Raw genomic sequence first — 22,877 nt, forward strand, 5'->3', positions numbered from 1 at the left:
GTCTCCAAATGATCCCATCGCTTGAACTTTAGGACAGAATGCATCCTCTAGATCAGGTCACTCATAAAACTTAGTCTTTTCTCAGAAAGCATCAGAAACAGATCAGGTCTAGGAGTGGGATTTGGAGTCAGGCTTTCCTGTCTTATTAGTCCTTGGAGCTTGGAAAAGCTGAGTTGTTGGAAAATGTAGATGAGATAGAAGACATAAAAGAGCTTAGAAACTGTGAGTAAGTATGCACCACTACCTGTACCGATCCTGCAGAGTCATCTCTCACTGTCCCCTAGGGGATATTTAAGCAAGGACAACTTCCGGCAGAGAGATCCAGCATGGAGGTAATCCAGTGAAAGATGTGAGGTGCACAGGTGGGTTATAGGTCACACAGTGAAATGGCAGAGGAGCTTTCCAAGAAGAAATGACTCACATTGACTCCTGAGGAGACATGGAGGAGGTGAGGTCTCTCTTCTGGCATATTTTAGGGGTAGGAAGCCTTCAACTCTCTTCCTCTCAGATTCTCGGTGAAGCATCCTTATCCTAAGATGCTTTAGAAACTTTCCTTCCATCTTCTGTATTTCCTCACACCTTTAGGAGAAGACTGGAGTCTTGTCATGTCCATAGCCCAGATGTACAGAGAGCATTTGGAGATGGGCTGATGGCCCACTTCTGGGCTGGACCACTACACTCCCTCTGTACTCTGGGTCCAGTTCAGCAGACTAGCTTCAATCTTCTTGTCTGTCCTTAGGCTAAGGCCAAAGATCATTTCTGCTCCAAAGAGCAGACATCGAGATGATGAAAAAAACCAGACCACTGAAGAGTCCCTGTTCCATCAGTCACCATGCACTATGATGATGGCAAGGAATCCACTTGGGCCCAATTGTTGTGTCTCTGACACTGTTCACCAGCCCGTCTTTCTGTCTGCTGCTTCCACTCTGGTTCCCACCATCTTTAAGACCCGGTGGCACCTGGATTTCTTTCATTTTTTAAATTTTCTTCTCTCTTCTTCATTTTTTTTTTTTTGCTTCTTCATAACTAATAAGGATTATTAGTATAGTCATTTGTTACTATGATCAGTAAGACCAGGCTCCTGTGTGGAAGGAACTCACAGATCAATGCCAATAGAAAGAGACGATACCCCACATGCTGTGGTGGGCTGAAGAAAGGTTTCCAGTGCCAGCTTGAGCAATCGAGGCAAGGTGGGGGATGCATTTGTTTAATTTCCTCCCCTTTGCAGGCTCTGCCTTTACTAGATAGGAGCAGATTTGGGCTATAACTAGAAACTGAGGAGAGCCAGGTAGGATGAGGAAAGGAGAAGCAAGTGCTAAAAATTGTTCCTTGAGGCAGTGAATGTCTCCTTAACAAACCTAGACCCCAAGCTCTGCGACTGAATTCTCACCAGCTGGGACCATGCCGCTCTGACCAAATCACGAGTGACAGATAAAAGAAAGACCTGAGATGCAAACCACATACCAATTTAGCAAAGGAGCCCTCTCAGGATTTCCTCTAAGGTCCTGAATGCAGAGAAATGATACCATTTCCTGGCTTAATAATGCAAGTTTGAAAATGTTTCAAGTGACCTATTCCATTTGTATTGATTGACTTAACTGTGCAGGGGAATTGCCTTTGGTGGGGATGGGGGTTGTTTTAGAAAGACCATGAAAGGCTTCATACTTTTGTCTCTCAATTTTCCCACTCTGGGATACAAAGCCTTCCCTTTCAGAGGATGAGATGACATTCAGGAAACCAAGCCCCAGAAAGACTTGACATAGTAGATACCATGATGGGCTGTGCTGGGTGGTCAGGAGCCTTCCCCCTCCCTAACCAGCTGGGCTCTCTGGAGCATAGGCAATGAGAATATCAAACCATATGATCACCCAAACTCTTCTGAGATTGTGAATTCTGCTTAACTTTGAGGTATGACTGTTCATCTTCCCAGGGCAACGTTTGGTAGGCAGTAGGGTGGCAGTGGGGCATCTGAGGGGAACCAGGGTGTGCATGGTGGGGAAGAACAGACAAAGACAGGAGAACTACCATGAATAGCTGGTTGTTCCATGAACAGGCATCTTCTTTTTGGATGCTTAGTGCTCAGCTCGATCCATTGAAGTAGTCTAGCATCAGGCGTAGAGGCCCGTGTCATTGTAAACCCCCCTCTATGTGCCCATTCCCTGCCTGGGTGTGCTTGCAGAGTTCAGCTCTGCAGTAAGTTGATTTTTTTCTGTGTGTGTCTCGCCCAAGTGGGCAGTTTCCATGACAAGCTTTGGCTTTCTTTCTTTTCCTCTCTTAAAAAATTCACACGCTTGGTTCTGCCCAGAACAGGCCAACATGGCACCTACTGAGGATGCCAGTTCAGAAAACAGAGGACACACAGTTTGAAAGGAAAGCTCCTCATTTGTAGATGGCAGAAGCAGTTTCATGGTGGAAGCTCTGCGCATTTTTATTGCCTACAAATAGCCAACTCAAATCTCAAAACAAGACCATGTAAAGAGAAGAACTCAAGAAAAGTCAAAACCTTGAAACTTACCTGGAATGTATAATCTTAGGAATAGTCATCATCTGGATTAATTGTAAAATTATTACTCACATGTCACCAATGAAATGACCTTATAATAATGTTTTGATGCTTTCCCCCCTTCTCAAAATAGAGAATAAAATGCACAATGAATATTTATTCCAGGAAAACTTCCTAGTTTTAAAGAGCTTGAGAGTCTTGCTATCTGTTGATACTTCCCAGGTGGATGCTCAGGTTTCCTTTGACATGCTTAACATTATGCATGAGCAATTTGGGTTGTAAAACCAGTTTGCAAATAAATGAATTTCAGAGATTTGCTTGACAGGAAGGCAAAATCATGATCAAAGTGTTCAGCTGATTAGAAGGGGAATAGAAACAATTAGGAGGTAAGGAGGAAGAGGAATGAAGGGAAGGATGTGTGATGTGTGTACATATGATCAAACCGGCAACCAGACAGCTCTGAGGCCTCCGGAAGACAGACCTACTCCCTCTTTGTCTTTTGGGAGCCTGCGGAGTAGGGAGGGCTGATGACGGCTGTGCTGTCCTCTTACAAAGATCCTTCACTTACATCTCCTCCTTTCATCTCCTCAGCCATCTGCTAGGGAAGCAGGAGCAGGACTGCTATTCCCATTTCACAGACGAGACAGAGGGAAGGGACTTGCCCAAGGAAGTGCCACGCTCCCCTTATGGTTCTCATCTGGGCTCTCCCTTCCCCATAGGAGCCTGCTTCTCCCTCTGTTCTCTGCCTCTCTCTCTGTGTGTGTCTCTCATGAATAAATAAATAAAATATTTAAAAAAAATAAAAACAGAAGAAAGAAGGTAGGATAGTGGAAAGGACAAATGGAAGCTGCAATGAGCACCAGGTACCTGGAATATCACTCGGCCCTGAATGTACAATGACATCGCCATGTCTCACCTTGGCCCTAGATGCCCATCGCTTCACCATCTTTCTGCTCTGAGTTTGGGGACAGCCTCATCAAGGCACATGTGTCATCTGCTGCTTCTCAGGTACACCCTGCACTTTCTCATCATTTATTTCTCCATAGTCAGCAGGTTGACGTCAACATAGTTGGCTCTTTGCCCTCCTCTTCCTTCCTTTTGGAACTTTATCCTGCACTAGTTGTGAAAACATGAGTTTCTGTGTGTATTGGTCTCTTGCTGCTATAATGTCACTAGGTTTATGTTCCCATAAACCTAGTGACTTAAAACAATGCAAATTTATTACCATCCAATTCTGTAGGTCCGAAGCATGAAATGGGGCTCGTTGGACTCAAATTGAGGTTTGGCTAGGGCTGTGTGCCTTCTGGAGGCTCTGGGGAAAATCTGTTTTCTTATCCCTTCTAGCTTTTATTATTTATTTTATTTTATTTTATTTTATTTTATTTTAGATTTTATTTATTTATTTGACAGGGATGGGGAGAGAGAAAGTGAAAGAGAACACAAGAAGGGGGAGAAGCAGAGGGAGAGGGAGAACCAGGCTCCTTGTTGAACAGGGAGCCCGACAATCCCAGGACCCTGATATCATGACCTGAGCCAAAGGGAGATGCTTAGCCCTGACTGAGCCACCCAGGCACCCCTCCCTTCTAGCTTTTAGATGCCATCACATTCCTTGACTTGTGGTCTCTCTCCATATTCAAAGCTGGCAGTATGGGGCCAAGTTTCTTCTCATGCTTCTTAAGTTTCTTCTCATCTTTCTTTTTCTTTCTTTCTTTCTTTCTTTCTTTCTTTCTTTCTTTCTTTCTAAAGATTTATTTATTTATTTATTTATGATATACAGAGAGAGAAAGAGAGAGAGAGAGAGAGAGGCAGAGACACAGGAGGAGGGAGAAGCAGGCTCCATGCTGGGAGCCCGACATGGGACTCGATCCCAGGACTCCAGGATCGCGCCCTGGGCCAAAGGCAGGTGCTAAACCGCTGAGCCACCCAGGGATCCCCTCTTCTCATCTTTATATCACTCTCGCCTGCCATGCTTTCCACTTGTAAGGACCCTGAGTCCTCCACCCTGGAAGCATGGCCCTCACCAGATTGATCACCGTCGTAACCTTAGGGACTAAACCTAATGAGCCTCAGAGGCTCAGTGCACATGCCTTCTCCTCATGACACTTCTTTGCATGTCCCCTCCTGGGGTTCCTCTCTATACTCTTGGCTAGGTTATCAATTCCTTGAGGGCTATCTTGGGGTGTCACCCCCTTGAAGTGCACCTCCCAGCACGTAGCACAGTGCACACCCACAACCGTGTGTGGTACTGCCTCCCTGCACAGAGCAGGAGGGCCTCCCAGACTCTCACATAATGTGAGTCACTTTCCCTATTTCCTTGCAGGGTAGTGATCCAAACACACATGCTTTAAGATGCCCTTTCTGGCTTTCTTCTCCTCTATATCTGATTGGTATTTCTTTCTTTTTTTATATAATTTTTTAAAATTCTTATTTATTTATGATAGTCACACACACACACAGAGAGAGAGAGAGATGCAGAGACACAGGCAGAGGGAGGAGCAGGCTCCATGCACCGGGAGCCCAACGTGGGACTCAATCCCGGGTCTCCAGGATCGCGCCCTGGGCCAAAGGCAGGTGCCAAACCGCTGCGCCACCCAGGGATCCCTGATTGGTATTTCTAAATGAGAGAATTCTCATCAACATTTCTGATTCTTTTCATCATCCCCATTATCCCTCACCAAAAATGACTCCTGAACTCAGAACTGAGGGATGCCAAACACAATAGGCCGATATGCCACTGAAATGCCCGGTTGATTCCTCCCTAAAATTCACAGGCTTGTGTAGACTGCTTGGCAACTGCCCCACTTGGGAGTCCTCAGCTGAATGCTAATTTTCTTCTGGAGATCTTTGAAGATAAGGAAAAGCAACCACAAAAAATTCCCCATTGCCCCCTGCCCCAACTTCCTTTCTGTTCTTTTTAAGATAAAGTTTTACTGTCTTATGGAAGATCTACTATAAGGACTTTAGAGTCAGAAAGCTTTGGGTTCAGATTGTAGGACAGCTGTTTCCTGAGTGTCTCCTTTAGAGCAGGTTACTTCATCTTTTGAACAAGGCCCCTGGGTACAGCTCCACTGGCTGTACAGTGCCCAACTTCAGTGGATGTTGTCCAGTAGAGCACAATGATAATATTACCCCCTAGAGCTGTGCACTGCAGCAGCCCCATTTGTGCTCTACTAAACTCTAAAATGTGGGTTGGACCTACCACCACATGTGTAGGTTATGGAGATGGATTGACAATGTTTAGTGTATCGAAAGTGCACTATTAAGGTCACAGCAACTATGAGTTCATGGTTTGGTCTGAGGCTAGTTCCTGGGATGTTCTCCTGCACACTGGGCTGAGGGTGCTTTAGGCCTTTCAGTGCACGCAAACATGTAATTTGGTTCCTGATGGATTGGGGTTGATTATTGTTTACGATCAAGTGTTGTGCTTTCATCTGAGTGAACTCATTAGGCATAGAGAATGAGACAGGTGCTGCTCTCTGGAGTGTCAGCAGCATACACAGCTTCTCAGCCCTGTCACTCTGGCTTGGGCACAGGGAATGAGTGTTCCAGGGCAAACACTACTGCCTAGGGGATGTCTCTAAATCTGGATGTGGACCATGTTGCCTACCCATTGAGCTCATTTACCGTAGGGCGGGGGGAAAGAAGATTCTGACTCCATGTTTGATATATGCCCACTGAGAGCTTTCAAGCTCTACTCTCCATCCTTTGCTCCATATCTGGCCAAACTGAAAAGAAAGCCTGGTACACCAGTGGGATATTCAGACCACGCAGCCCCTGAGCCTTGTTCACAAGGGCCTTCATCCTGACCCCAGCCCCTCACCACGATATAAACCAAGCCGTTTCCCCTACCTTCACTTGAGCTCTCCCTCAGCAGCAGGGGTACCTGTCCTGCTTGCCCTAGAAAGTTCTGTTATGTGAGTAATACATCTTTTCTTATCATCTTGGTACAAGTATAACATCATCAGTCTCAATATCAGAACCAATTTTGAGTGGAAGGTTGGTTACATCTTCCATTGGGCAACCACAAAACATTAATTTTGCCTTTAATGCTTGAATTTAGAGACAGGGCAGAAAGAAAAGAATATTGGATGCGAGGCTGGAATATCTGACAGTCTTGTTTTAGCTGGTCATCAGCTGTATGGTATTTGTGAAATGGCTTACATGCTTTCACTTTTTTGAAATGGGCATTCTGATAAAGACGTTAAATTGCTTAACACATTGGGGCACCTGGGTGTCTGAGTCAGTGGTGCATTCGACTCTTGATTTTTGGCTCAGGTCATGATCTCAGGGTTGGGAGCTTGGGCCTCACGTTGGGCTCTGGCTGGGCATGGAGCCTGCTTAAAATTCTCTCTCTGTCTCTCTCTCCCTCTATTCCCACCCCCACCCTTTCTCTCTCCCTCTCTAAAACAATAAATAAATGAAGATAAATAAAATGGTTAATACTGTGTTCACATGTCGTAGTTAAGGGTCTTGTCATCTGAAAGGCTGCATTACAAGTAACGATAGTTAACATGATCTGCTTTTGCTCTGAGGCCACAAAAGCCACAAATGAGGATCTTTTTCTCTTTAGCTCACCTTTGTTCTCCGTGTATGCCCAACTCATTGCTGTTGTTTTCAGAGAAAGATTTGATAATCCTGAAATTTAGGATGGGTGACTTTTCTTCCTGAAATTTAGGGTGGGTGACTTTTCTTCCATACCTGAAGAACATTTTTTCTTTCAGAGGCATGGTTCTATTCTCTGGCCACCTCTTCTTTGTGGAATAATAGGATTTTAGATCATCAGAGCTAGAGCGACCTTTCAGATGATCCTGAACGGTCCAGCCCCACTCACTCCAGGTGAGAATATCCACGTCTAATGAAGTTAACTCTCCGAGATCATACAGCAGTTACCGATGGGCTTTCCTGCATATTTCCGGTGTTGGACTGCAAGTGACCATCTCTTGGTATCATGAGGAATGTTATTAATCCACTGGTACATTCAACATGAAGTTTAATTTTTTTCTAAACTGTATCAGGGCCTCCGATAATGCATTTTGAAATTGATCCCACCTGACTTTGTGGCTTTCCATCAAATCTTAAAATTAGAGGACAACATAATAGTGAGAAGCTTTCACATCTTTATGATGCAGGAGTTCTCTTTCCAACATTTCTCATTGGGAAACATCTAGATTTCTTTAACAGTTCCAGTGACAAGAGCCAATACAGACTCTGTGTCATTCTGCTTTCTCTTATTCAGTTTTTAGCACAATACCCTCTGCCTAAGCCAGCCTATTCGTTCTTTATTTTTATCTTCTTCCAAAACTTAAATCCTTTATTCTTTGACCAGAAACATTTTTTTTCTCAAAAAAAAATTTTTTTTTTTCACAGCTCCTCAGCTTTATTGACCCTGTTCTATTGGTTTGTTTGACTTTGTCATCCATTATTCGAGTCTTTTTTAAATTGGGGCTTGTTGCAGAGCTCGGTGAACTGCTTGTTAAAACGAACAGTGTCACCTGTTTTTTCGTTTTCATTTGGATGATTAGTGACTGTGCATCATTTCTTCCGTGTCACAGCCACCTCATGGAAGGGGCACGGTGCAGGTGGTATCGCTATGGATGATGAAACTATTGGCTGAGTGACGCTCCTTCATCCCAGACATCCCCACAACTGGTAAGAGACAGATTTGGGGCTGGCACATTGATCTATATCATTTGAGCTCAGTTTTCTTTTGGGCAACGCTAAGTATGTTCTTCCCATTATGGCAATGTCTCGGTGACTAGAGGGATGGCAGGGCATTTGGGGGAATGGGGGATAATTTTCTGTGTCCCTAAAATCAGCTCTATGCTATAATCTCTTCCCCCATACCTTGTTTCTCATAGCCACCATGTGTCGTATGTGATTTTAGTTTTTACATTTTTGTCCAGTGTGAAGAGTGTTTCCCTTCCTCTCGCCTTGCCTTCGTGTCTGGCCTACATCTCTTAGGATGGAAGCACAGTTATTTTTTTTTCCCCCAGATTGTGCATAGCTTCCCAAATTCACGACAACCATTTGCCTTTAATTTCTACACTGGAATCTTGCCTATGAAATGTGTCCAACTGTTCTTAGGTAATTTCTCAGTTTCAGACTAATTCCAATCATGTTGAAACAAAACAGACTTGTGAGACATAAGCTCAGTTTTTAGATTCTGACAACTGGCATTTTTTTATCTTGTTCTAGAATTAGCAGTGATTTGAGGGAGGGATGGGGAAGAGTGGGCAGCTCTGGCAGCTGGCACATCAGGGGGCAGCGAATGGGGAGGAAGGCCAGGTATGGGGCTCTCTGCTCTCTGACCCTTGGCATCCCTGCTGGTGAGACAGGCACACCCCCGTGGACCTGCCACTCTGCCCCGCAGACATCATAGCACCTGTAAAGTGCCCTTCACTGTTCCGGAAACACTGGAGGTCGGCAACAAGTGGAGATTTCTTCTTTTACAGCAAATGAGACCAGTCATGAAAAATGCTGCATAAACTTCAAAGGTCTCATTATTATTGGTAGTTACTTCTTTCTTGGGTGCCTAGAGTTTCACTCCTTAATTAAGGGGCGCTCCCTTAGCCTCTTTGGAATAACATTCAATCACAAAGGTGGCCTTTGATCCTCCTGAATAGGTCACACCCAGGGTTTTAAATACAGTTATAATCTCCAACTAATCATAGTATAAATGCTGACAGCTTGCAGCCTGGAAGAGGTGAGTATGAGCCAGTATCCTTACCCACCACTTCAGTGTCTCCATTCCTGGATTAGCCAAGTAAGTGTGAGAAAGAGCTGCGACTTTCCCCTTTTAGGAGTCTTCCTGTAAAACCAGCCATTCTGGTCTAAGAAGCTGTGCTGTTCTCCGCCAGCCCCAGGGGGTAGGCAAAGCACAGACAATAGGAGTCAGCATTGTATTCAAAAGCAGGAGCCTTGGAACCAGACAGATGGGTTGATTCCAGTCCAAGATCAACCATTCCACTGCTGTGCGTAAGTGGCAAGTTACTTTATCACTGCATGTCTGGCTTCCTTCATTTATAAAAGGGAGGCCATCCTGCCTGCTTGTGGGGTTGTGTGAGATGGAAAGAGATAATGTGTGTGATGCACTTGTCGCAGAGCGTGCGATGCTAAAGGAATGCACGTTTTCTTTGCAGGCTTTCTGTCTCTACATTGATGTCTGCTCCATCAGGGAGGGCTCTTTTCCTTCCCACGCCAGTGAATGTCTCCCTCCCCAGTCCCAAACAGTGAGGATTTCCACTTAAACGCCTCACAGCCTGCCTTAAAGGCCGAGAAGGGCATATTCCGCATATACTCATTCATTCATTTGCGATACAATAAGAAAGATTCTATGATGGTTTAGTAAATGCGAAGTCATCTCAGTTCAACTCACGTTTGTGCATTTGATGCGGGTTCTTCTTTATGAGTTTCTGCTCTAGCTCAGAGAATTCTTTCTGCTGCTCTCTGTTCTGCTTAGAGATGTATCTTGTTGAGTCTCCGAAATGAGGGGAAAAAAAAAAAACCCTCACAAAAACAAAGAAGAAAACCATTTACATGTTATGATTTATTGTCAAAATGGTTATGGTGGTGAGTGGGGATTCACTCTAGTTTATGAATAATATATTTACACTATTATGTCTCCTGGTGAATTTATAAGATTGATGTTGAAAAGAGAGACTCTAAGTATGATGAATTGCTACCACATAACGGTAGTCAATCTTTATCAGCTTCCATTCAAAATGAGCTGGAATGGTAGCAGGGATGCTCTGTGAGGTTTACAACTGGTGTGTTCTTCTATGTTCTTGCAATTCCTTTGGAAAAAAAGGTATTGAGGGCCAAGCCCATTGTGACGTCTCGGGTGAGCACAGCAACAGGGTATGCCCAGGGCTCATTAATACAGGAGGGGAGGCAATATCTATGATTCAATCAGAATTGGGACTTTTGGAGTGTCCGACACATTGAAATGTCAACACTTGAACATGTGCTGTCTTCAAATAGGCAGTGAATTTCATGGAGATTCAAGATGGTGTTAGCGAAACATATGTACATGGAGCCAGACAGCATCTATTTTCTGTATAAAGACTTTTTGTAGCTAGAAGTAGTATAGCTTTCTGGTTTCTTCACTCAGCTTATGTTTTTTTAATGCCGACTGTGACCTAAGCCTTGCTATAAGGCATTCAGGTACATAAGAGAACTAAGGAGAGGAGTCCCTGCCCTCTGGAAGCTTACATACTACTGAGCCAGAGACAGAAATGGATTGCTAAGCAAGTAAATGTGCAGGAAGGCAGGTCATGAAAATGACTATGTTGAAAAATAAGGTTAGAGGGATAGAGAATTTGGGTGGATATGGGGAAGATTTAGTTTTCATTTTAATCGATTAGGGATATTTGGGGACCAAAATAAAGGAAAGGCAGGAGCAAGCCATGAGGATACCTGGTTAAGAACATTGTAGGTAATAAAGGCTTTGGGACAGAAGTGGGCTTGGTATGCATGAGCTGATTGGAATGGGGGAAGCATCAGAAATGCATTCAGAGTTGGACGGCAGTGTCTGTGTCTGTTGGGAGCGCCAGCGGAGAGTGAAGTAGGAAGAAGCTGAGGCCATCCATGTACCGAATGTACTGTAGCACATACTGAAGGCTTCCTATGTGCTGGGCTTTCGGGGGATTCAGAGCATCTAGATCCTTATGGATCCCATAAAGATCTGCCTTGCTCCTACTCTGAACTAAATATCTCAGAAACTATGTCAAAGAAGTGCCACCATCTACCCATTTTCTATGGGTTTAGATCTGGGCCACCTGGCCTCACTCTAGCCTTGTGTTTCTAGGACTGTCCCCTGCCCCCAAAATGATTATGCCCCTAAGCTTCCCTGTAGCTGACAGCAGACCTGCTCTCTGTCAGCTTTCCACCTGGCTCCAACTTTTTTTTTAAAGATAGATTTATTTGTTTATTTATTTATTTATTTATTTATTTATTTATTTATTTATGAGAGAGAGAGAGGCAGAGACATAGGAGGAGGGAGAAGCAGGCTCCATGCCGGGAGACTGACGTGGGACTCGATTCCGGGACTCCAGGATCACGCCCTGAGCCAAAGGCAGGCGCCAAACTACTGCTGGCTCCAACTTTTTAAAAAAGATTTATTTATTTCAGAGAAAGAGAGAGAGGGAGAGAGCACACAAGTAGGGGAAGGGGCAGAGGGAGAGGGAGAGAATCTCAAGCAGATTTCCTGCTGAGCCCAGAGCCTGATGCATGGCTCCATCCCAGGACCCTGAGGTCATGACTGAAGCCAAAACCAGAAATCAGACACTCAACTGACTAAGCCACCCAGGTGTCCCCCACCTGGCTCTAAATTTTATCTTCTTTCTTCAGCTTGGTTAGTTGGCCAAGGATTTTTGTTATTAATGTTCTTCCTGCTTCACCACATCCTCAGGTACTTTTCCTAACCACTGTCCCCAAGGTCATCTCTCAGCCTCTCTCTTCCTGGCCTATGAGATGATCCTAGGGCATGAATAAGAATCTCTGCCTTCAAGAATCCTTTGGGGAGGGGATCCCTGGGCTCAGTGGTTTAGCCCCTGCCTTCGGCCCAGGACATGATCCTGGGGACCTGGGATCGAGTCCCACATCGGGCTCCCTGCATGGAGCCTGCTTCTCCCTCTGCTTGTGTCTCTGCCTCTCTCTGTGTCTCTCATGAATAAATAAATAAAATCTTTAAAAAAAAAATCCTTTGGGGAGAGCACTCCTGTCCAGTCCATCAGTGCAGGTTGAGTTAGATTGACATGCATGCTCTGTTGGGGGAGCAAATCAAGTGACATATGAGTTTGGAGGAGGAAAACTTTCTGCCAAGAGAAGGTAATGGAGGCTCACAAAGAAACTGACCTTTGGCTTGGGCCTTGAAGGTAGATGAGATAGCAGTGTGCAGAAGGGGTATGGGCTGGGAAAATGCATTCCATGCAGAAGGAGCTGCTTTTAAAAATATATGCATGTTTAAGAGTGCATGGTGTGTTTCAAGAGCTAGGGTCACCCACTGTGTATAAAGCGAAGCAGTAGACTATAAACCAACCAGGGAGAGCGGACTTTATCTCAAAAGCTGTGAAGAGCCATTGAAGACTTTTAACATGTGTGGAGGGAGGGGATCGTATATGATTGATTAGTCTTAAGGGGATCATTCTTCCCAACACACTACAAATTGGTGGAAATATACACTGTGGTAATGATGCGCCTGCGTGTTGTGCCTCATGGAGGAAGTCAGGGGAGGGGAAAACCTGCCAATTTATCATCTATCATTATTTACAATGATGAAGACTTAACATCAATGGTGCTTGCTGTATGCCATGAACTATCTAAGCCCTTTTTATAAAAATTATCTTGTTTACTATGAGGCTATCATAGTAGATACAGTTATTGTATCTGTATCAATGAGATAGTTATTATTTTAATACTACAAATAAGGAACATTTCCCAAATAAGGGAAGGATGAGGGCAGAGCTAGAATAATATAGTCAAATCACAAGGGGCCTTGAGACCATGCATAGCTTTCTTGCCAAGGGAGGAAAGAAACAGAAGCCCAGCAAGGGGAAGTGCCCTATACATAACCACCCACACATTGGTAGTGGAGCAGGGACTGGAATCTGGGTTTTATGGCTCCATGTTCTGAACTAACCCCCCCACCAGGAATCATCGTGCTGTGCACAAATCCCCAGCTCCCAGTGGTTCGCCATATCCTCTGTCAAGTTATTCACAGATGACAGGTCCGGGGATCCTCCTTTCTGCAATGGGAAAAGCCCAAGAAACCACTCCCTCTTCAATGATTGACATATCACCATTAGTGATGAATTCATTTGGGTTAATCATACCGCCCCCCCCCCCATGGTCTTTTAAAATTGGAATGGGCTCACGGGAGAGAGTATTTTAAGTGTGCACTACCTTAGCATGAGTGATTTTGTCAAAGGTTTTCCCACCACACCCCCTTGGCCCCATGGGAAGAATATGCTGCGTTGCATTGGTTGGAGGAACTAATGGGGTGAAGCAGACGTGTGTGCATACCAGATGACTTTTGGCTTAGTTTTACATTTGGAGCTGATACTAGCTTCCTTCTATTTTACACATTCTGATTTCCACTGTTCCCCTTTTCAGACTCTGCACAGTGGCCAAACTTACCTGCGTGTCTAGCCCTGCACAAATATTTTAGTGATGATTATATGTAAGAACTCAAATACATGCTGCCCTCTACTTTTGTGGTTTTCCTTCCTTCCTTTTTTTTTTTTTTTGTTTTGGTTTGGTTTGCTTGCTTTTGAGTTTGCTATTTCCAGAAATTCTTCCTAAGTCTACCCTAGTCAGCTCCAAGCACACCTTTATACTGTGATTTCTTCAGTTTGGTACTGGGCGATGCCTTTGTTTTCACTCCCTGCAGATCCTTCCATCCATGCCTGCTGCTGAGAAAGGCAAAGTCAGGCAACCAAAATCCTGGATTCTGGTTCCAGCTTCCCCCTCACTGACCCATGACAAGTCCCAACGCTCCTCCTCATAAAGTAGCTCACCTTCTAAGACATGGGAGATTGTATCAAATGTCCTTTCCAAATATTAAAAGCAAGAGCCTATGGTTTCAATTAGACTGCAGTCATCTTGCAGTAGGAGCATGAGTTCACTATTTCTGGTGGAACCTTGCTCTACCACCCGAATTGGGGGCACATAGCACCATGGAAAGGACATTCGACACACAAAGTTTCCTGTACATGTTTCAGCTCTGCCCTTAACTTTCTGCCTGGCCTTGGAAACTTCTGATGAACACCCTTAGCTTTAGGTTCCTCATCTACAAATTAGCACTAAGAATCTCTACCTCGTATACCTGTGGGGATGATTAAATGAGGTCAAATATAAAGGTGCAACACATGGATTACTTTTCAAAAAAATGTCTGAGTTACAGCCTCACAAAGGATATGCTCAACCCTTATTATAACTGAGGTTTGATCTGATTGGGTTTGACATAATTGTAACTATCAGCTGACTCTCTATTGTCTGAAATGAGGGGTTCTCTGCTGCAGAGATAGATTATGACACATTTTAACTCCAAAGTTGCTACTGAGCTTGCAATCAAGGACATCCTGGAGACTCCATCATTAACTCAGTGTTTAGGAGACTCTCATTCATACTTTGGAATATTTAGCACAAAGACATGCATAGCTAGACATGCAGTTCCAAGATAAAAAAAATCAATGATTTAACAAACCTATCTGTAATCATTAAGAAGATGTTTTCAATAAACCATAATGGGTATTTTTTTCACCCTAAAAGACTCACTGGATTTGCAGCTGGGTAAGGATCAAGTCAGCTCATCTCCTCCTATGAAATTGCCCATTCAGATCTGCCCGCTGCAATAGATTCAGCTGTGATTTGCAGCAAATTAGCTCAAGTGATTTCACATTACAACCTTCTGCTAAAGACACTTTCCTAATGGGCCCTGTTTCTTGCTGGGTCTTGAAAGCCTTCTTTTGTTTTTGTTCTTGAATTTCAGAAGAGCTTAGGACAGTTTAGAGTAGTCCAATAAAATGCAATAAAAATGATTAAGGAATGTAAAGAGCATGAGCTGCAAGACCAGAAAATTAAACCTGGAGTATGCTTATAGGCAGGTAGAAAAGGCAGTGAAGAGCATGGTGAAAGGCAGAGTCATTCAACATACATTAACCTGCATTGATTTACTGAGCATGTGCGGTGCACTACACTGAAATTCTGGCACTTGGCTCTAAGCTTTGTGGCTTAAGCTTTGTCCAGCCCACAGAACAGGAATTCATCTTGAGCCTAAGTGTGTGAGGGATTTGAAGCTCGGGAAGTATCTTCATTTACTGTGGCTGCTGTGACAAATCACCACTGTCTTAGTGACTTAAAACCATGCAAATTTATTGTCATGAAGGTCCCTAGGTCAGATGGCCAACAGGAGTCTCCCTGGACTAAAAGCAAGGTGTTGGCAGGGGTGCATTCCTTTTGGAGGCTCCAGAGCAGAATGCTTTTCTTTGTCTTTTCTAGCTTCTAGAGACTGTCCCTGTTCCTTGGTTCATAATCCCTTTTCCATTTTCAATCCTCTCCTGCCTCCTGTATTCACTTTTAAGAACCTGTATTAATTTGCCAGGGCTGCAAGAACAAAGTCCAGAGCCACAAACTGGGTGGCTCAAACAGCAGACATGTATTTTTTTTTTTTTTTGACAGTTCTGGAGGCTAGAAGTCCTAGATCAAAAGGTTAGCAGGGTTGCTTCCTTCTGGGGATTGTTCTGACCTGTCACCTAACTTCTGGTTGTTTAGTGGCGATCTTCAATGTTCCTTGGCTTACAGAACTGTCACTCTGACTTCTCACATGACCTCTGACCTTCATCTCACATGGCACTCTCCCTGTATATGCTTGTTCATGTCCAAATTTCCCCTTTGCTGAAGGGCACAGGTCATATGGGATTAAGGGGCCACCATACTTCAGTATGACCTTCGTTTAACTGGTTATATCTGCAATCACGCTAGTTCCAAGTAAGGTCCTATTCTGAGGTCTTTGGGGTTAGGATTTTAGCGTATGAATTCTGAGAGACACAATTCAGCCTGTGACAGGACCCTTGTGATTACATAAGGCCCATCCAGGTAATTCAGGATAATTTCCCTATCACAAAGTCCTAATTCAGTCCAAGCTGCAAAGTAATAGGTCATATATTTACAAGTTACATGGCCTAGCATGTAGACCTCTTTGAGGGTCTGTTATTCCGTCTCCCACAGAGCTTCTGGGTTCAGGTAGTATTAGAAACCTAGAGGATGAGGGGGGATTTGTTAAAAGGAGATTTTTGGTGGGGAACACTGGAGAAAGAAGGAGCTGTATCCCCAGGAGATTATAGAAGACAACCTTGCTTTCAGCAAACCACATAGTCTTGTACGGTTGGCAAGCTTTATGCTCCGGCTTCTTTTTACTCTGTTAGACATGATCTACTATTGTTTCCACCTTAAAGGACTTTCTCCAGGTTTCTATGACACTATGATCTATTTGCTTGCTTTCAACCACCATCACGATTCCTCCCTGTCTGTCCAGTCCAGTGGTGGCAAATCACAGCTGCTGGTCTAAGTCTGCCTGCTGCCTCCTTTTGTAAATGAAGTTTTCGTGGAACACAGCCATACCCACTTGCTTACATACTGGAGCCTAGAAGTCCTAGATCAAAGTGTTGGCAGTATTGGTTCCTTCTGGGGACTGTTCTGACCCATCATCTAGCTTCTGGTTGTTTGGTGGCGATCTTCAGTGTTCCTGAAGTGTTCCTGTGGCTGCTTTCATCATACAGTGCCAGAGCTGAGTAGCCACAAGTGGGGTGTGGTATAGCCTTCAGAGGTAAAAATGGCTATGGCCTGGCCTTTTATAGAAAAAGTCTCCTCATCTCTGTTCTGCTTTCTAAAAGCCCTCCCAGCTTTCGAGGGCTCCAGAATTCAATCTCTTATTCATCTTCTCTTTTTCATCCACATTCTTTAAGTGATCTTAGCCAGTCTCCCATCTTTAGCTACCACCTCCCTACTGAGAGCACTTCAAACTGAGATGACCAGTTCTGACCTGTCCCCTGTGAGTTTTGGGGACAAATATCAAACAGCCTCTCAACATCTTCATGTGAGTAATTAACTAGAATCCCAAAGTTAGTTTCCAGGAAAGAACACTTGAATTCCAATACCCTGATCTGTTCCTCCCCTCATCAGTGACATCGTCATTCAAGCCAAAGACCTAAGCAGAAAGCTTTGATTCTCCTCTTTCCTGCACCCCCACATCCCATCCATCAGCAGTTTGGTGAGCACTACTTCTAAAATATCCCTCAAATCTGAACACCTTTCACTGCCTTATTGTGTCTATGGCTGCCGGTGCCACATACGCCAACATCTGGCACCTGTGCTACTGTAATGGCACCTGTTGTTCTCCTTCCTTCTACTCTGCCCACCCCTGCCCTCCAGTAAATTCACTGACCAGCAGCCTAGGAATCTATAGTAAAGTAAATTTGATGTTTCTTCCTCTGCAATTGTTTCCCATCTTTTTTTACGGTTTCCCATTTAAAAAAAAAAAATCAAATTTCTATGCCTGACAAGACATCCATGGGTCTGTGAGGTTTGGTCTCTGTCTACAACTTCTATCGCCTCTCTCTGGCTCATCGCATCCCTATTTCCCTGGCCTTCATTCTAGGGCTTGAGTACATCAAACACATCTTCATCTCTGGAACTTTGTATAGTTATTGTTCTCCCTGCATGAACTCTTTGTTCCATAGTTTTCACATATCTGGCTCTTATCACAGTGACCTCTGTTTAAATGTCACCTCCTCAGAGAGTTTTACCCTGACGATTCTTGCTAAATAGTCCTCCCTCTCATATCTCACTCTTGTAAATTTTATTCATAGAACTTTTCAGTTTCTGAATTTATCATTTTATTGTTCCTTGCCTTGCCACAAAACTCACCCTTCTCTCTCCCCTTTCCACAACAATGGGATGCAACCTATGTGATGGCAAGAACTTGGTCTGGATGGCAAGAACTTCATGGAAGAGGTGACCCAGGAGCCTCCCAGGTGATATTTCTTTATTTAGGCACACAGGCTTATGTGCATGAGTACTTTTACATTTTATACTCTAATTCTCCATGTTGTCAAATAATTTTTTCATTCGGTATTATATCACAGATGCTTTCACATGTTTAATAGGTGTATGTTTTCAAATCACGTGTTATGGCCACAGACTATCATATTTTCTGAATATACCTGATTTGAACACTTATTCTTTTGGCATTATAAACACACTCTGATGATGTCTACTGCAGGCATTTTCAACACTTGTGTCTTCATAGGGCCAACTTTCAAGTCCATATTCACAGGAGGCCAGACTAATTGTTGGGACATAGAATATCTGTACCAAATTGCACACAACTGACCAGTCTGTACTACACATGTGTAAGGGCCACCATGTGTCTCAAATCCAGCCCCCTAGCTGTCCAGGTCTCTGTCCCAGAACCCTGCAGACCTTCCTTGCAGCCTGGAGCCAAAGGTGGATGCCTGGCTCATCGGGGTTCCTCCAGGACACTGTGTTAGGTCACTTCTGTGTCATGCACTGTAGGAACAGTTTTGAATATTTGTTTATAAGTCTCATGCTACCATGACTTTAAAGTTAGATAGAAGTTCTGCATATCACACATTTTGATACATACTGCAAAAGTTATTTCTAGAAAATTTGTTCAGCTAGGCATATGTAAGTGTTGAGGTTGGAGAAGTTATTTAATTATAACTTCACCAAAGCTGGATATTGCCAATCTTTAATTTTTGTGGGTCTTATTGGAGAAAATATATCTGATTTTTGTTTTATTTGCATTAGTCTGATAATTGATAAACAGCATCCCTTTGTATGTTATTGGTCACTTTTTTTTTTTATTTGTGAGAGAGAGACAGAGACAGAGAGCATGAGCAGAGGGAGAGGCAAAGGGAGAGGCAGAAGGAGAGGGAGAGGCAGACTCCCCACTAAGCAGGGAGCTTGATGTGAGGCTCCATCCCAGGATGCTGGGATCATGACCTGAGCCAAAGGCAGACACTTAACTGACTGAGCCACTCAGGCACCCAGTCATTGGTCATTTATACATATTCTCTTTTAAGAGAGACTTTCTGCTTATGTTTTTTGCTCTCTTTTCTTTGGACTGTGGAAGTGTAACATTTTCTTTCTCTTATGAGTCAGATTTGAGGTATAATTATTTTAAGAGCTTTATTGATATATAATTCACATACCATGCAACTCACCATTCAGTGTGCAATTGAAAGGATTTCAGTACATTCACAAATTTGTGCAATCACCACCACAAGCTAATTTGAGCACATTTTCCTCTCTCCAAAATGAAACTTTTTCCTTGTTAGCAATCACTCATTACCTCCTCTACCCCAGTCCCTGGCAAGCGTTAATCTCTATCAATTTGTCTCTATCAATTTGTCAGCTGTGAATATTTCCTATCAATAGAATCATATAATCTGTGGTCTTTTGTGACTACTTTAGTTTAGCATAACATTTTCAAGGCTTATCCGTGTTGTAGCATGTAATCAGTACTTCATTTGTTTTTATTGTAGAGTAGTATTCCATTGTATGGATATACCATATTTTATTCATTTATCAGTTGATAAATTTTTAGATTGTTTCCACTTTTGGCTTATGTATATAACACTGCAATAAATATTCATGTACATGATCCAGCAAATCCATTTAGATATATATATACCCCAAAGAATTAAAAGCAGAGTCCTAAAGAGATATTTGTACACTAGTGTTTATAGTAACATTATTCACAACAACCAAAATGTGGAGGCAATCCAAGTGCTCATTGAGGAATGAATGGATAAGCAAAATGTGGTACATATGTACAATGGAACATTCAGTCTTAAAAAGGAAAGAAATTCTGACATATGTTGCAACATGAATAAATTTTTAGGATATCGTGCTAAGTGAGATCAGTCACAAAAAGACAAATACTGTATAATTCTACTTATATGAGATACTTAGAGTAGTCCGAATCATAGAGATACAAAGTAGAAGGTGGTTGCCAGGGACTAGGGAGAGGGGGAAATGGTATTATTTAATAGGCATGGAGTTCCAATTGTATAAAATTAATAAGAGTTCTGGAGATGGATGATGGTGATGGTCACACAACATTATGAATGTATTTTATACCCTGGAAGGATATACTTAAAAATGGCTAAGATGGTAAATTTTATCTGTATTTTGCCTCGATAAAACATTAGAAAAAAATTTATGCCCAAGTTTTTATGTATATATATATATATATATTTCTACTTATATTTGCTATATAACCCAGAAGGGAAATTAGTGAGTCATATGGAAACTGTGTGTTTAAATTTTGAGAATTGAGAAACTTTTTTTCAAAGTATCGGAGACACCATTTTATGTTCCTACCGGCAAGGTATGAAGGTTACAATTTCTCCACATCCTTGTTAAAACATCCTGGGTTTTTTTTTTTTTTTTCTCTCTCTCCTTTTTTTTTTTTTTTTAATGTAGATGTACGAGTGGTATAAAGTGCTGTCTCATTGGTTTTATATGCATTTCTCCAATGTCTAATGACGGTGATTATCTTTATATGTGCTTATTAGCTATTCGTGTACCTTTGTAGAAATGTCTAACCATGTACTTTCTCCTTGTTTTTTTCCCTTAATATTCAGTTGTCTGTGCTCCTTATATATTCAAGATATAGTCCAATATCAGATTATTTACAAGTATTTTCTTTCATTTTTGTGGGTGTGTTGTCTTCCACTTTCTGAATGGTGTTGTTTACAGCACAAATGTTTTAATTCTGATGAAATCAATATATATTTTCTGTAAACAAAGCAATGCCATCGGACACGTATAATTGACATGCAGTAAAATTCACCTTTTTTAAGTGCAAACTTCTTTACATTTTGACAAATATATATTATCAAGTATCCACTACATAACCAAGATACAGAGCAAATTCCCTTGGGCTACCACTGATCTATTTTCTGCTACTAATTTTTTTCTTTTTCATAAATATTGTAAATAAAATCATAGGCAATAAAATATCAGATACGTTTCTGCTTAGTGAATGGAATTCTATCAATCAGTTCTTTATATTCAAACTTGGACTTTTTTTAAACCTCTATTCCTGGTTTTCATTTCAAGATTTCCTGCTCGTTTCACTTTAGGCATGACTCCTTTATGACCACATCTACAGCATATCAAAATTTTAGTGTTCTAATCAGGAATGCACATTTTCTGGCTTTAAGGTTATGAGTCAAGTTTGTGAAAGGTTGAGATAAAACTTAAGAATGAAGAAATTAGAAATGGGCTAGGGTGAGAGTTGTCCAACTTTAAAAAAAGGACAGTACTTTCTTCAGATGAAACTGCACTCTATGGGAAGTCATCAGAGAGGAAGAAAAACCTTAAGAGTGTCGTAATCATAGGAAGCAAATTGATGGTTGCTGGAGGGGAAGTGGGTGGGGAATGGGGTAACTGGGTGATGGGCATAAAGGAGGGCACATGATGTGACGAGTACTTGGTGTTGCATGCAACTGATGAATTATTGAACACTACATCCAAAACTAATGATGTACTATATGTTGGCTAATTGAATTTAAATTAAAAAAAGAAACTACATAGCAGCTCAATATGTGAACACATAAAATAAAAGCAGAGCTTCTCTTTTGATTTCTGAATAGACGCCATGCCCATGCCCTCCCTCTTCTCTTCAGAGTGTGATTTGAATATCAGTGGACTTGGTCATGAGTTTTCTGGAGTTGAGTGATCTACTAGGATCAGCTTTAAGATACTGGTCATCAGGATCAGTCTCAGGATGAGGAAGAGGGAGAAATTTGAGAAACAGTCTAATTACAGTATACTGATCTTGGCAAATGGTTTTCCTCTCTGCCCTTCACAGCTCTGAGCTCCCAAGATGACATGAGAATAGTCAGGGACAATGATAACCAGGTACACCTCAGAAAGGCTGCTGGAAGTTGATAAGAATTGTCCCAAATCCTTCCAGAAGATTAATATAGAATGAGCATGATTAAACTAATAAATAAGAGGGAAGAACATTCTAAAAACAAGATCAACAGTAGAACAGATAACTTTCAAAGGAGTGTGGAGTAAATTTTCCAGCCCCATATGGAATATTGGAGTAAAGAACACAAGATTCCTCCTGGCACTGAATTCTGTGTCTGTGGGTGACTGCATCTACCTGGCTCTTCTGTGGATAGATGGCTGCTGACCAGTATCCAGCTTCTTTTGCCACTCCTCATTATCCATCCTGCAGCACAAAGAGTAGCGTCAGAATGGCCAGTGATGGGAGTTCCTAAAGTCAATTTGTCTCGAAGATTTTAATTCCAACCTTAAAAAAATTTATGAACCCTGAACTCATACTTTTTAACATATGATATTTGTTAGAGCAGCATACATTTGCTTAATTTCACACCCCTTCTCTATAGCATGAGAAATCTGCAAAAAGGAGCTCTGTAGGTTTTGTGATGTATGTGTTTGTTCCTCCAGTGAATTGCCCTATCGTGTCCACAAACGTTCCCTTTCTTGACTCCACTTGGGACTATCAAGCTGCTTAGCTCTTTTGACAGCCACTGCAGGGATGCATCCGTTTATTCTTTGTACTTTTGTGCATCCCCTTGGATTTGCACATGCTCATTGGGACCCTGTGAGTTGTGAATAATATCTGCCTGTCAATATAGGGCTGCTTCAGTTGGTTTCCTTAATAAGGCTGCACATAATAATGCACTTTTGGGAAGGAATTTGGATACTAACTAAAAGGTAGCATACATTCCAAACTTCAAGTTAAATTCAATATGATTTTATTGAACTGGCCATTCTGCTTTTGGTTTGGATTTTTTTTTTTTTATCGTCC

General features: G+C 42.5%; 1 long non-coding RNA gene across 1 annotated transcript in view; it reads left to right on the forward strand.

Annotated features, from left to right (window-relative positions):
* LOC121491598 overlaps positions 1 to 8,153 on the forward strand; it is a 46,184-nt gene extending 38,031 nt beyond the window's left edge. Inside the window, exon 3 of the long non-coding RNA XR_005988011.1 lies at positions 8,056 to 8,153. This is a non-coding gene — a long non-coding RNA (uncharacterized LOC121491598). The remainder of the gene's footprint in view (positions 1 to 8,055) is intronic.
* Positions 8,154 to 22,877: the final 14,724 nt, after the last annotated feature.

This window comes from Vulpes lagopus, chromosome 5, assembly GCF_018345385.1.
Source record: "Vulpes lagopus strain Blue_001 chromosome 5, ASM1834538v1, whole genome shotgun sequence".
NCBI classification, from domain to species: domain Eukaryota; kingdom Metazoa; phylum Chordata; class Mammalia; order Carnivora; family Canidae; genus Vulpes; species Vulpes lagopus.